Here is a 15790-nt window from a genome sequence, read left to right as displayed (position 1 = left end):
GTCTCGTCTACATTAGCATTGATGGTAGCCTGCCCCACCTCGCCTATGTTAGCGTTGACAGCGGCCTGCCTCGTCTCTTCTATGTGATCGGTCACGGCAGCCTGCCTCGTTTCCTCTACGTTTGCGTTGACAATGGCCCACCTGTATCTGGATGTGGCCCGCCTGGCTATGGCTGCGGCCAACTCGATTAAGTCTTCACCCCACCTGGCTATGGCTTCGCATATGCCCTGTATCTCCAAATTAACATTAGCGTCATCATCGGCCTGCTCCATCACAACTACGTTTGCGTTGACATCGGCATCCTCCGCCTCCTCTATGTCAGCGTTGCCAGCGGCCCGCCTCGTCTCGTCAACATTAGCATTGACGGCGGCCTGCCCCGTCTCGTCTACATTAGCATTGACAGCGACCTGCCTCGCCTCGCCTATGTTAGCATTGACGGCGGCCTGCCCTGCCTCGCCTATGTGAGCATTAATGTCAGCCTGCCCCGTCTCGTCTACATTAGCATTGATGGTGGCCTGCCCCACCTCGTCTATGTTAGCATTGACGGCGGGCTGCCTCGCCTCGCCTATGTAAGCATTGACGGCGGCCAGCCTCGTCTCGTCTCCATTCGTGTTGACGGCGGCCCATCTCATCTTGTTTATGTCATCGTTGATGATGGCCTGCCCCATCTCGCCTATGTTAGCGTTGACGGCGGGCTGCCTCGCCTCGCCTATGTTAGCATTGACGGCGGCCTGCCTCGCCTCGCCTATGTTAGCATTGACGGCGGCCTGCCTCGCCTCGTCTATGTTAGCATTGACGGCGGCCTGCCCTGCTTCATCTATGTGAGCATTAACGTCAGCCTGCCCCGTCTCGTCTACATTAGCATTGACGGCGGCCTGCCTCGCCTCACCTATGTTAGCATTGATGGCGGCCTGCATCGTCTCACCTATGTTATCGTTGGCGGCGGCCCGCTTCGTCTCGTCTCCAGTGGGGTCCAAAGCTTTTTTCTCTTCATAACGTTTGAAGTCAGTACTGGTGGTCCTAGTGATGACTGCACCAAGAACCCAACCCAAAAGTAGGATTGGCATTTTGAAAATGTGTTAACTAGCAAAGAATAAACCACAGTGTTCTGAGAGCTGGAGCTACACCTCAAAAGTAACCTTGCTGAGAAGTTTGCGTTCTTAAAATGGTATGGCTCTTTCATTTTCATTGTTTCTGGTGGTCATTTTGAGATCAAAGTGACATCACCACAAAGACAACAGAACAAAGCAGACACTTGAAAGCTAGAAAACGGTGATGTCATTTTGTCTAGATCAAAGAGCCCAGTCTCATGGCAGTTCGTCAAATGGTCACAAAATTGTATCTATTTTTCCTGTTCTATGACACGTTTTGCCCCTTTTTTCGCTTACACATTTTGGGACTTGCACCCCTGGTTTACTCCCTCCTTACAAAGATGGAGGAAGGGTGACCACATTTCTTTGAGAACAAAGAACATGTGGTCAACCAATGGAAAAATGCGCCATTGGTCACATGACCCCTACCAAGGGGGGGGGGGGGCCCTTTTACAGCCCCTGGAAGCTGCATTCCTGCATCTCACCACCAGGGGGATCCAAAGGCTCCACCAACAACAGGAGGAAATGCCCTGGAAACTCATAGCGTACCCTGCTTGGATTGGCCAAGGCCATCCTGAAAACAGCAGGGAACCTGACCACGACGCGCAGGTACAAAAACACGACCGTGAAACCCCCCACCCATCTCCAAGACGATTCGCATCGAGCAAGACACGGGACTTTGTACAGGGACACAAGGAGCTGCGTGTTAACTCACATTGACCGGGTCCAGAACCTTTTAACTTGCTGGACGAGTGAAAAAACAATAGGATTACTTTTTCTTTTGGGCCAACACAGCTGCAAGCCTAATTCTTTCCTTCCAGTCACACAGTTCCCTGTGCCTGCCAACACAAAGCTTACTTCTGTACCTGGACGGCGTTGTCTTTCCCCGGGATGCGAAAGGTCTTCCGTGTTCCGGGGAAAAACAACATTGTCCGGTCGTTATAGTAGCATTCTCCTCCGGTGAGACCGGGCTGCTCCAAGACCCCCCACATATGTACTCGCTACGCATCTTGTTTATCTGGTCGCTAAGCAACCGCCACACTCCCAGAAAGAGCGAGACAAACACCTCTAGTGGCTGCGTGGGACATCGCAAGGTCATCGCAAGGTCTGGACCCACGGTGTCTCAGGGGGACAGGGTGCTGCTGGTCTGGACCCACGGTGTCTCAGGGGGACAGGGTGCTGCTGGTCTGGACCCACGGTGTCTCAGGGGCACAGGGTGCTGCTGGTCTGGACCCACGGTGTCTCAGGGGGACACCCAAACTGACAACAGAAAAATAAAGGAATGTTAGTCACTTGCTGCTGTATTTGTAAGTATATATGTGTAAAACAAATAAAACCCGAGGGAAATACTGGAGATTAGAGGATTTATTAAATAAAATAAAGAGATAATCTGTCATATTTGCAATCTCAACCTTTCTTCTCTCTCTCTCTCTCCCTCTCTCTCTCTCAGTCTCTCTCTCTCTCTCTCTCTGTCTCTGTCTCTGTCTCTGTCTCTCTCTCTCTCTCTTGCATTTGCATGCTGGGTGTTTGTGAGTGTGTGTGGAGCACACTTTTGTCACAGGGCGACTAAAGAGCGACTCGAACTCCTCTAGAGTCTCCATCAGGAGTGAAAAGACATTTTGCCAGGACCTCAGAACCAGTCTTGCGCCGCAGTATGTCAAAGGAGCCTGCTTGGAGGACGATGTTCACGTGGCTGGGATGTGTAGACTGAACAGTGGGTAACATCGCTGTCAGCTCCTGCACTGTTGTGTCGACCACAGTCAGATTTTCAGTCTTTCTCATTATGACTTGCCTGGTGACTGAGTCTTCAATCAATAGAGTGTCCAGGTGGTCCAGACATGATGAGTTTCTCAGGTTTCTCCTCGCCCTTGGTTTAGTTGTGGTTTTGGGGTTATTTCTGTAACCGAAACTGTAATCAGTGTAAACCAAACAGGTTGTTTTATGAAGGCTGTGGCCTTCACCGTGCCCATGTTCAGGTTCTTTACATTGCATTTCCTTTTTCCATGGTGAGTGTAGCCAAAATCACACTCTCAAGTGATGCTACTACTCATAAGCGATGTTAACAAAAGGAGGCGACACCCTTGCCCCATCTCCACCGGGGCCCACTGGTGGCACCCTTAACCATGGTCTATATGGTGGCAAGTTACCACGTATATCTCCCCTGGCAAGGTTCGGCTCGAAGCGATGTCTGATGGAAGCATACGGAGCTCCGTGTCTGCCGTAGTGGTAGGCGGCCTGCCTGGCTATGGCTTGCTGTCTGTATCTGTTCCGTATCGCCACAGAAATGGGGATAGAGTTAGCTCTTCTCTGCCTCGCCTCTTCTCCATTGGCGTTGGCTCTGGCTCTGGCTCCGGCCCGCCAAGTTGCAGCCTGCCTGGCTGCGTTTCTGCTCTGTATCGCCAAAGCAACATTGGGGTTGATGTCGTCCTGCCCTGTCTCGTTTACGTTAGAGTTGATGTTGGCCCACTCCGACTCATCTACGCTAGCATTGACGGCAGCCTGCCCCGTCTCATCTACGTTAGCGTTGACGGCTGCCTGCCCAGTCTCATCTACGTTAGCGTTGACGTTGGCCCGCTCTGTCTCATCTACGTTAGCGTTGACGTTGGCCCGCTCTGTCTTGTCTACGTTAGCGTTGATGTCGGCACGCCCCATTTCGTCTACATTGGCGTTGACTGTGGCCTGAACTGTCTCATCTACATTAGCATTGACGGTGGCCCGCCTCGTCTCGTCTACATTAGGGTTGATGGCAGCCCACCCCATCTCGTCTACGTTAGCGTTGATTGTGGCCCCCGTCGGCTCGTCTACATTAGCATTGATTGTGGCCCGCCTCATCTCATCTATGTTAGCATTGACGGTGGCCCACCCTGTCTCGTCTATGTTAGCGTTGGCTACGGTGGTTCTGGCTGTGGCCTCTGCCCGCCTGGCTCCAGCTGCGTATCTACTCTGTATCTCAAAAATAGCATTGGGATTGATGACGTTCCACCCAGTCTCTACATTAGCGTTGACTGTGGCCGGCCCCATCTCATCTATGTCATTGTTGATGGCGGCTCGCTTTACCTCATCTCCAGTGGGGTCCAAAGCTTCTTTATCTTTAAAATGATTGATGCCAGTCCTGATGGCTCTCGTGAGGATTGTACCAAGAACCCAACCCAAAAGTAGGATGGGCATTTTGACAATTCATTAACTAGTGTGTTCAAAGAGCTGGAGCTAGAAAATAACCTTACTGAGAAGTTCGTTTCTGTAGTTTGCGTCCTTAAAGTTGCATTACTGCCATCTGCTGATTCTTTCTATCTACATTGTTTCTGGTGATGTCATTTTGAGATCAAAGAAGAACAAAGCGTCTGCCTTGTTCTTGGTGATGTCACTTGAAAGCTAGAAAACAGTGATGTAAGTTTGTCTAGATCAAAGAACCCAGTCTCAGGGCAGTTCGTCAAATAGTCACAAAATTATATCTATTTTTCCTATTCTGTGATATGTTTTGTCCCTTTTTCCCCGTTACACATAAGAAATTTCAAACTAATGTATTTCAATTGGACTTATCTTTCATGTCTGGGTCAGGCTTTTTTTCCCTAATAGTGCTGTGATGTTTTGTCTTCCTTTTCTTCCAACAACAAGGCATGAACTAGTTTTACTTTATGGCCAGTCCACACTAATGACTATAAAGTTCACAATAAAGATGTGTGTGTCCACAATGAGGGGACATTTTGTAAACACTTGCACTTGCTGCAGGAAGCTATCGCTCCTAACTTAGCCTAAAAATTCCCAGCAAAGAATCTCAGCTTTAAAGTGACTGAGGAAGTGTCTAAGAGTAACTCTGATCAAGGAGTTGACAGCAACTTTTATCTTAGTGAGGAGGTGTGGCCGACCCTGTTGATATGTATGATTCAGTCTGATGAACACTGTGATTGGTTGTTCCAATTGGTTGGTCCTAATAATGAATGGAGAGTAAAATTAACCCATCCAATATTAAAATTGTGTAATAATGAAAATTATTTTATGTCATGATGATAAAACTCAGAAAAATCTATTTAATTTGTACACGGCTTAAAATATACTCAACAAAAATATAAACACAACACTTTTGTTTTGGCTCCCATTTTTCATGAGATGGACTTAAAGATCTAAAATTCATTCCAGATACACAATATTACCATTTCTCTCAAACATTGTTCACAAATCTGTCTAAATGTGTGATAGTGAGCACTTCTGCTTCGCTGAGATAATCCATCCCACCTCACAGGTGTGCCACATCAAGATGCTGATCTGACATCATGATTAGTGCACAGGTGTGCCTTAGACTGTCCACAATAAAAGGCCACCCTGAAATGTGAATTTTTTTGCTTTATTGGGGGTCTGGGGACTCAGTACCAGTCAGTATCTGGTGTGACCACCATTTGCCTCATGCAGTGCAACACATCTTCTTCGCATAGAGTTTATCAGATTGTCAATTGTGGCCTGTGGAGTGTTGGTCCACTCCTCTTCAATGGCTGTGCGAAGTTGCTGGATATTAGTGTGAACTGGTGCACGCTGTCGTATACGCCGGTCAAGCACATCCCAAACATGCTCAATGGGTGACATGTCCGGTGAGTATGCTGGCCATGCAAGAACTGGGACATTTTCAGCTTCCAAGAATTGTGTGCAGATCCTTGCAACATGGGGCCGCGCATTATCTTGCTGAGACATGAGGTGATGTTCATGGATGTACGGCACAACAACAGGCCTCAGGATCTCATCACGGTATCTCTGTGCATTCAAAATGCCATCAATAAAATGCACCTGTGTTCTTCGTCCAGAACCGATGTCTGCCCATACCATAACCCCACCACCACCATGGGCCTCGCCTATGTGAGCATTGATGGTGGCCTGCCCCACCTCACCTATGTTAGCGTTGACGGCGGCCTGCCTCGCCTCGTCTATGTTAGCATTGACGGCGGCCTGCCTCGCCTCGCTTATGTTAGCATTGACGGCGGCCTGCCTCGCCTCGCCTATGTTAGCAATGACGGCGGCCTGCCTCGCCTCGCCTATGTTAGCATTGACGGCGGCCTGCCTCGCCTCGTCTATGTTAGCATTGACGGCGGCCTGCCCTGCCTCGCCTATGTGAGCATTGATGGAGGCCTGCCCCACCTCGCCTATGTTAGCATTGACGGTGGCCTGCCTCGTCTCTTCTATGTGATCGGTCACGGCAGCCTGCCTCGTTTCCTCTACGCTAGCGTTGACATCGGCATCCTCCGCCTCCTCTATGTCAGCGTTGCCAGCGGCCCACCTCGTCTCGTCTACATTAGCATTGACGGTGGCCTGCCCCGTCTCGTCTACATTAGCATTGATGGTGGCCTGCCCCGTCTCGTCTACATTAGCATTGACGGCGGCCTGCCCCGTCTCGTCAACATTAGCATTGACGGCGGCCTGCCTCGCCTCACCTATGTTAGCATTGACGGCGGCCTGCCCCGTCTCGTCTACATTAGCATTGACGGCGGCCTGCCCCGTCTCGTCTACATTAGCATTGACGGCGGCCTGCCCCGTCTCGTCTACATTAGCATTGACGGCGGCCTGCCCCGTCTCGTCTACATTAGCATTGACGGCGGCCTGCCTCGCCTCACCTATGTTAGCATTGACGGCGGCCTGCCCTGCCTCGCCTATGTGAGCATTAACGTCAGCCTGCCCCGTCTCGTCTACATTAGCATTGATGGTAGCCTGCCCCACCTCGCCTATGTTAGTGTTGACAGCGGCCTGCCTCGTCTCTTCTATGTGATCGGTCACGGCAGCCTGCCTCGTTTCCTCTACGTTTGCGTTGACAATGGCCCACCTGTATCTGGATGTGGCCCGCCTGGCTATGGCTGCGGCCAACTCGATTAAGTCTTCACCCCACCTGGCTATGGCTTCGCATATGCCCTGTATCTCCAAATTAACATTAGCGTCATCATCGGCCTGCTCCATCACAACTACGTTAGCGTTGACATCGGCATCCTCCGCCTCCTCTATGTCAGCGTTGCCAGCGGCCCGCCTCGTCTCGTCAACATTAGCATTGACGGCGGCCTGCCCCGTCTCGTCTACATTAGCATTGACAGCGACCTGCCTCGCCTCGCCTATGTTAGCATTGACGGCGGCCTGCCCTGCCTCGCCTATGTGAGCATTAATGTCAGCCTGCCCCGTCTCGTCTACATTAGCATTGATGGTGGCCTGCCCCACCTCGTCTATGTTAGCATTGACGGCGGGCTGCCTCGCCTCGCCTATGTAAGCATTGACGGCGGCCAGCCTCGTCTCGTCTCCATTCGTGTTGACGGCGGCCCATCTCATCTTGTTTATGTCATCGTTGATGATGGCCTGCCCCATCTCGCCTATGTTAGCGTTGACGGCGGGCTGCCTCGCCTCGCCTATGTTAGCATTGACGGCGGCCTGCCTCGCCTCGCCTATGTTAGCATTGACGGCGGCCTGCCTCGCCTCGTCTATGTTAGCATTGACGGCGGCCTGCCCTGCTTCATCTATGTGAGCATTAACGTCAGCCTGCCCCGTCTCGTCTACATTAGCATTGACGGCGGCCTGCCTCGCCTCACCTATGTTAGCATTGATGGCGGCCTGCATCGTCTCACCTATGTTATCGTTGGCGGCGGCCCGCTTCGTCTCGTCTCCAGTGGGGTCCAAAGCTTTTTTCTCTTCATAACGTTTGAAGTCAGTACTGGTGGTCCTAGTGATGACTGCACCAAGAACCCAACCCAAAAGTAGGATTGGCATTTTGAAAATGTGTTAACTAGCAAAGAATAAACCACAGTGTTCTGAGAGCTGGAGCTACACCTCAAAAGTAACCTTGCTGAGAAGTTTGCGTTCTTAAAATGGTATGGCTCTTTCATTTTCATTGTTTCTGGTGGTCATTTTGAGATCAAAGTGACATCACCACAAAGACAACAGAACAAAGCAGACACTTGAAAGCTAGAAAACGGTGATGTCATTTTGTCTAGATCAAAGAGCCCAGTCTCATGGCAGTTCGTCAAATGGTCACAAAATTGTATCTATTTTTCCTGTTCTATGACACGTTTTGCCCCTTTTTTCGCTTACACATTTTGGGACTTGCACCCCTGGTTTACTCCCTCCTTACAAAGATGGAGGAAGGGTGACCACATTTCTTTGAGAACAAAGAACATGTGGTCAACCAATGGAAAAATGCGCCATTGGTCACATGACCCCTACCAAGGGGGGGGGGGGGCCCTTTTACAGCCCCTGGAAGCTGCATTCCTGCATCTCACCACCAGGGGGATCCAAAGGCTCCACCAACAACAGGAGGAAATGCCCTGGAAACTCATAGCGTACCCTGCTTGGATTGGCCAAGGCCATCCTGAAAACAGCAGGGAACCTGACCACGACGCGCAGGTACAAAAACACGACCGTGAAACCCCCCACCCATCTCCAAGACGATTCGCATCGAGCAAGACACGGGACTTTGTACAGGGACACAAGGAGCTGCGTGTTAACTCACATTGACCGGGTCCAGAACCTTTTAACTTGCTGGACGAGTGAAAAAACAATAGGATTACTTTTTCTTTTGGGCCAACACAGCTGCAAGCCTAATTCTTTCCTTCCAGTCACACAGTTCCCTGTGCCTGCCAACACAAAGCTTACTTCTGTACCTGGACGGCGTTGTCTTTCCCCGGGATGCGAAAGGTCTTCCGTGTTCCGGGGAAAAACAACATTGTCCGGTCGTTATAGTAGCATTCTCCTCCGGTGAGACCGGGCTGCTCCAAGACCCCCCACATATGTACTCGCTACGCATCTTGTTTATCTGGTCGCTAAGCAACCGCCACACTCCCAGAAAGAGCGAGACAAACACCTCTAGTGGCTGCGTGGGACATCGCAAGGTCATCGCAAGGTCTGGACCCACGGTGTCTCAGGGGGACAGGGTGCTGCTGGTCTGGACCCACGGTGTCTCAGGGGGACAGGGTGCTGCTGGTCTGGACCCACGGTGTCTCAGGGGGACAGGGTGCTGCTGGTCTGGACCCACGGTGTCTCAGGGGCACAGGGTGCTGCTGGTCTGGACCCACGGTGTCTCAGGGGGACACCCAAACTGACAACAGAAAAATAAAGGAATGTTAGTCACTTGCTGCTGTATTTGTAAGTATATATGTGTAAAACAAATAAAACCCGAGGGAAATACTGGAGATTAGAGGATTTATTAAATAAAATAAAGAGATAATCTGTCATATTTGCAATCTCAACCTTTCTTCTCTCTCTCTCTCTCCCTCTCTCTCTCTCAGTCTCTCTCTCTCTCTCTCTCTGTCTCTGTCTCTGTCTCTGTCTCTCTCTCTCTCTCTTGCATTTGCATGCTGGGTGTTTGTGAGTGTGTGTGGAGCACACTTTTGTCACAGGGCGACTAAAGAGCGACTCGAACTCCTCTAGAGTCTCCATCAGGAGTGAAAAGACATTTTGCCAGGACCTCAGAACCAGTCTTGCGCCGCAGTATGTCAAAGGAGCCTGCTTGGAGGACGATGTTCACGTGGCTGGGATGTGTAGACTGAACAGTGGGTAACATCGCTGTCAGCTCCTGCACTGTTGTGTCGACCACAGTCAGATTTTCAGTCTTTCTCATTATGACTTGCCTGGTGACTGAGTCTTCAATCAATAGAGTGTCCAGGTGGTCCAGACATGATGAGTTTCTCAGGTTTCTCCTCGCCCTTGGTTTAGTTGTGGTTTTGGGGTTATTTCTGTAACCGAAACTGTAATCAGTGTAAACCAAACAGGTTGTTTTATGAAGGCTGTGGCCTTCACCGTGCCCATGTTCAGGTTCTTTACATTGCATTTCCTTTTTCCATGGTGAGTGTAGCCAAAATCACACTCTCAAGTGATGCTACTACTCATAAGCGATGTTAACAAAAGGAGGCGACACCCTTGCCCCATCTCCACCGGGGCCCACTGGTGGCACCCTTAACCATGGTCTATATGGTGGCAAGTTACCACGTATATCTCCCCTGGCAAGGTTCGGCTCGAAGCGATGTCTGATGGAAGCATACGGAGCTCCGTGTCTGCCGTAGTGGTAGGCGGCCTGCCTGGCTATGGCTTGCTGTCTGTATCTGTTCCGTATCGCCACAGAAATGGGGATAGAGTTAGCTCTTCTCTGCCTCGCCTCTTCTCCATTGGCGTTGGCTCTGGCTCTGGCTCCGGCCCGCCAAGTTGCAGCCTGCCTGGCTGCGTTTCTGCTCTGTATCGCCAAAGCAACATTGGGGTTGATGTCGTCCTGCCCTGTCTCGTTTACGTTAGAGTTGATGTTGGCCCACTCCGACTCATCTACGCTAGCATTGACGGCAGCCTGCCCCGTCTCATCTACGTTAGCGTTGACGGCTGCCTGCCCAGTCTCATCTACGTTAGCGTTGACGTTGGCCCGCTCTGTCTCATCTACGTTAGCGTTGACGTTGGCCCGCTCTGTCTTGTCTACGTTAGCGTTGATGTCGGCACGCCCCATTTCGTCTACATTGGCGTTGACTGTGGCCTGAACTGTCTCATCTACATTAGCATTGACGGTGGCCCGCCTCGTCTCGTCTACATTAGGGTTGATGGCAGCCCACCCCATCTCGTCTACGTTAGCGTTGATTGTGGCCCCCGTCGGCTCGTCTACATTAGCATTGATTGTGGCCCGCCTCATCTCATCTATGTTAGCGTTGACTGTGGCCCACCCTGTCTCGTCTATGTTAGCGTTGGCTACGGTGGTTCTGGCTGTGGCCTCTGCCCGCCTGGCTCCAGCTGCGTATCTACTCTGTATCTCAAAAATAGCATTGGGATTGATGACGTTCCACCCAGTCTCTACATTAGCGTTGACGGTGGCCGGCCCCATCTCATCTATGTCATTGTTGATGGCGGCTCGCTTTGCCTCATCTCCAGTGGGGTCCAAAGCTTCTTTATCTTTAAAATGATTGATGCCAGTCCTGATGGCTCTCGTGAGGATTGTACCAAGAACCCAACCCAAAAGTAGGATGGGCATTTTGACAATTCATTAACAAAGAGAAAATAACCTTACTGAGAAGTTCGTTTCTGTAGTTTGCGTCCTTAAAGTTGCATTACTGCCATCTGCTGGTTCTTTCTATCTACATTGTTTCTGGTGATGTCATTTTGAGATCAAAGAAGAACAAAGCGTCTGCCTTGTTCTTGGTGATGTCACTTGAAAGCTAGAAAACAGTGATGTAAGTTTGTCTAGATCAAAGAACCCAGTCTCAGGGCAGTTCGTTAAATGGTCACAAAATTATATCTATTTTTCCTATTCTGTGATATGTTTTGTCCCTTTTTCCCCGTTACACATAAGAAATTTCAAACTAATGTATTTCAATTGGACTTATCTTTCATGTCTGGGTCAGGCTTTTTTTCCCTAATAGTGCTGTGATGTTTTGTCTTCCTTTTCTTCCAACAACAAGGCGTGAACTAGTTTTACTTTATGGCCAGTCCACACTAATGACTATAAAGTTCACAATAAAGATGTGTGTGTCCACAATGAGGGGACATTTTGTAAACACTTGCTCTCAGGTACCTTTGCCCATATTCAGGAAGCTATCGCTCCTAACTTAGCCTAAAAATTCCCAGCAAAGAATCTCAGCTTAAAAGTGACTGAGGAAGTGTCTAAGAGTAACTCTGATCAAGGAGTTGACAGCAACTTTTATCTTAGTGAGGAGGTGTGGTCGACCCTGTTGATATGTATGATTCAGTCTGATGAACACTGTGATCGGTTGTTCCAATTGGTTGGTCCTAATAATGAATGGAGAGGAAAATTAACCCATCCAATATTAAAATTGTGTAATAATGAAAATTATTTTATGTCATGATGATAAAACTCAGAAAAATCTATTTAATTTGTACACAGCTTAAAATATACTCAACAAAAATATAAACGCAACACTTTTGTTTTTGCTCCCATTTTTCATGAGATGGACTTAAAGATCTAAAATTCATTCCAGATACACAATATTACCATTTCTCTCAAACATTGTTCACAAATCTGTCTAAATGTGTGATAGTGAGCACTTCTGCTTCGCTGAGATAATCCATCCCACCTCACAGGTGTGCCACATCAAGATGCTGATCTGACATCATGATTAGTGCACAGATGTGCCTTAGACTGTCCACAATAAAAGGCCACCCTGAAATGTGCAGTTTTGTCTCACAGCAAAATGCCACAGATGCCACAAGCATTGAGGGAGCGTGCAATCGGCCTGCTGACAGCAGGAATGTCAACCAGATCTGTTGCTCGTGCATTGAATGTTCATTTCTCCACCATAAGCCGTCTCCAAAGGCCTTTCTTTTACAAAACAACCAAGCCTTTTCCCCGTGGAATTGTTTTCCTCTCCACAATAGAACTACACCGTCTCTTGAGTCCTTCTTGTGTCAAGACTCAAGACTCACATGTACTGGCTGGCCTTTAACAGTTATTGAGTACTGTGATACCGTGGCATGGTTTTTACCCTGTTTTTAATGTATGTATGTATGTATGTATGTATGTATGTATGTATGTATGTATGTATGTATGTATGTATGTATGTAAAACTACTCACTCAAATTGCATAACATTTTCAGGGATGATTTGTGATCATCCAGTCGATTAGATTTTGGGACCTGAACGACGAGCAGTTTCCTACTAAATCCCCAAAAGTGGCCCCCCCCCAAAAAAAAAATCCCATGCAGAGGATGAGTGTCACCTCATGAAGGAGATTAAGGAGATCAGCGTCTGTTGCCATGAAGACGCTCCCTGCTCAGTGCCTCACACAGTCATATAGAGACCTGACCTACTGGGTTAGCGTTGATATGAACTAACCGCTATCATGCTCGTGATGCTAACTCGGTTCCGCAAAGACTGTTGTTCCAGTTTTTAATGTCTGTTGCTCTTTGTGCTGCTTCTCCAATTGCCACCTATACTGCTTGGTTGTAGGAATCTCTCAATAATACATTTGTCTCTAAACACACCAAAACTTACAGGAGAAAGTTTTCACAAGACAAGAAATGACACTTAATACACCAAAACAAGGAAGAGGATAGAAAGAGCAACGCCACGCTACGTCACTACCCAGGTGTTCATGTCGTCTACGTACCTTCCTGCATGTTCGGTCGGAACGTAACTTCCTGTGGGTCGGCCTCCGTGAACGTAATTCCCCAAGAGATGTCGGTGGGGAATCCATGATGGCGGTGTTGCGGGCGCCGCCATACTTATTTACAGGTTGCCGCCATCTTGAAATCGAGCAAGGCGGAAGCGTGACCGGAAATGACGCACAGGAAGTGACGTTCACATAAGCGACATACAGGAAGTGACGTATAGGACTGAAAACGTAGGGAATTACGTTCACGGAGGCCGACCCACAGGAAGTTACGTTCCGACCGAACATGCAGGAGGTACGTAGACGACATGAACACCTGGGAAGTGACGTAGCGGGACCCACTCGCCGGATATGACGCCAAAAAGAAGCCATTCGCTGAAAAGACGCACATTTATCATTTCTTTTTTCCAGTCTTTCGTATGTCAACAGAAGGAGGATTGTCTTCTCATAAGGTAAAGATTTGCCTTGTTGTCTATATAGAAACGATCATCTGCTCTAATAAGAAGCAGTAGTTTATCACTGTTAATGAGAGGAGGAGGAGTTTTGTGGTTAAGTTAGGAGCAATGAACGTTTAAGTTGCTCTTTCTATCCTCTTCCTTGTTTTGGTGTATTAAATGTCATTTCTTGTCTTGTGAAAACTTTCTCCAGTAACTTTTGGTGTGTTAAGAATTAAGAATGTGCCGACATTGAACTGCACCAGTAATCATATCATTCTGTATTAATGGATGTATACAATGAGCTTGCTGCTGTGTTTTTATCGCAGATAGATGCTGTATATATATATATATGTATATGTGTATATATATATATATATATATATATATATATATGTATATATATATATATATATATACATATATATATATATATATATTCACTTTGTGTCACCATGTGTCTTTATGTGTAAAATTACATTACTATTCATCCTTGGTCACTAAAATGTGACTAATAATTGATTTATTCTAATCAGGCATCTTAATAGGAAGCATGTATCTGGGATGAAACTTTTTTTCAGTGCATTCACGTGAGAAAGTTATTAAAGGTTATGAGAGAAGTTTTAAATTAAATGTATAATGCAGCGAATCATTTAGATGTTTGTCAATAAAGTTAAATGTTTATGTCTGTGCCACACATATAGAGAACTGAAATTGCATTTATCTTCACGTCTGCATTTAAAAAAGAATTTCACACATTAACAATAGAAATAATTGAGCTAACATATATACAGGCTATGAATATAATAAGTTAAGAGAAGTATAAAAAGATAAATAATGTAAACACTGCAGTGAAATCAACACAGTAAAGTGAACAGAAAGTTAAAACGAATATAAATGATGATGATTGACTTGTTCATTTTTCAGAGCAAATCTTATATTTTAAATAAAATAAAACAACAATAATGTGAATACATCTCTTGTTTTGCAGGATTTTTTTTAATCCAGACACAGAAATGCTGGAATGGATGCAGTGCAAACTTTGCAAAGGCTGCTGCATGTTGGTCGTGCCTTAAAATCCCACAAACATCTGGAGGAGTCATCCAGCTGTGGATGTACGACCACGAATGAGAGCACAAGGTACTACAACAATAGTTTGTACAGTTATTCAATAGATGTGTCGTATGGCAGAAATGACTGAACCACTTGGTGAGATATTTATTCTGTGTTGATGTTGTGTCTTTATATGAGGTCACTACTTTCATAAAGGTTTAATCATCAACAGTAGTTTGATGTCTTTATATGAGGTCACTACTTTCATCAAGGTTTAATCATCAACAGTAGTTTGATGTCTTTATATGAGGTCACTACTTTCATCAAGGTTTAATCATCAACAGTAGTTTGATGTCTTTATATGAGGTCACTACTTTCATAAAGGTTTAATCATCAACAGTAGTTTGATGTCTTTATATGAGGTCACTACTTTCATAAAGGTTTAATCATCAACAGTAGTTTGATGTCTTTATATGAGGTCACTACTTTCATAAAGGTTTAATCATCAAAGGGAGTTTGATGATCACATTGTCATAGTAAAATATCAACTGATTCTGCATCTTGTCTACGGTTGGTGATTAATATTGTTTAAATCACAGAAACAATTATTCCAGACAGTTTTGACTTAGATCAAAGTGGAACTTTTCTTTTCATTGGTTTCCACAAGGTATTTTTCTCTGCAGGATCCTTGAGGCTGTTGAAGGAGGAGGAGGATCCTCACTGTGTTTTCCAGAGAGCAGATCAAGGTGAGTGAAACAAACTGTGCTGTTAGTGATTCTAATATCTGTTCTCTCTTCTCTCTTTGCTCTTTGGCTTCAGAGCTTCATGATGATCTCATGGACTGGAGGGTCCGTTCAGACAGAAGGAACCTCTGGAAGATGTCGTCTGCATCACCTGCCCTCCAGCAGCTCGTGATCATGAAGATGTTGTTTCAGTGACCAGCAGGTCACAAAACATCTCTTTATCAAGTTTGAGAGTTTTTACGTTACATAAGATTGATTAGTTTACTTTTATTCCTCTGTATTGTAACAGATGTTGGAGCTACTGGAAGAGATGGAGGATGTCACAGGAACCAAGAAGACCAGAGACTCATTGTTATGTTTTTGATGTTCCAGAAGTAAGACGATCAATCAATGGAGGACATCATAGAAGTAGA

This window comes from Blennius ocellaris (assembly GCF_963422515.1).
Source record: "Blennius ocellaris genome assembly, chromosome: 18".
In the NCBI taxonomy this organism is placed as follows: Eukaryota; Metazoa; Chordata; class Actinopteri; order Blenniiformes; family Blenniidae; genus Blennius; species Blennius ocellaris.
Note: the sequence above shows the minus strand (reverse complement) of the source record.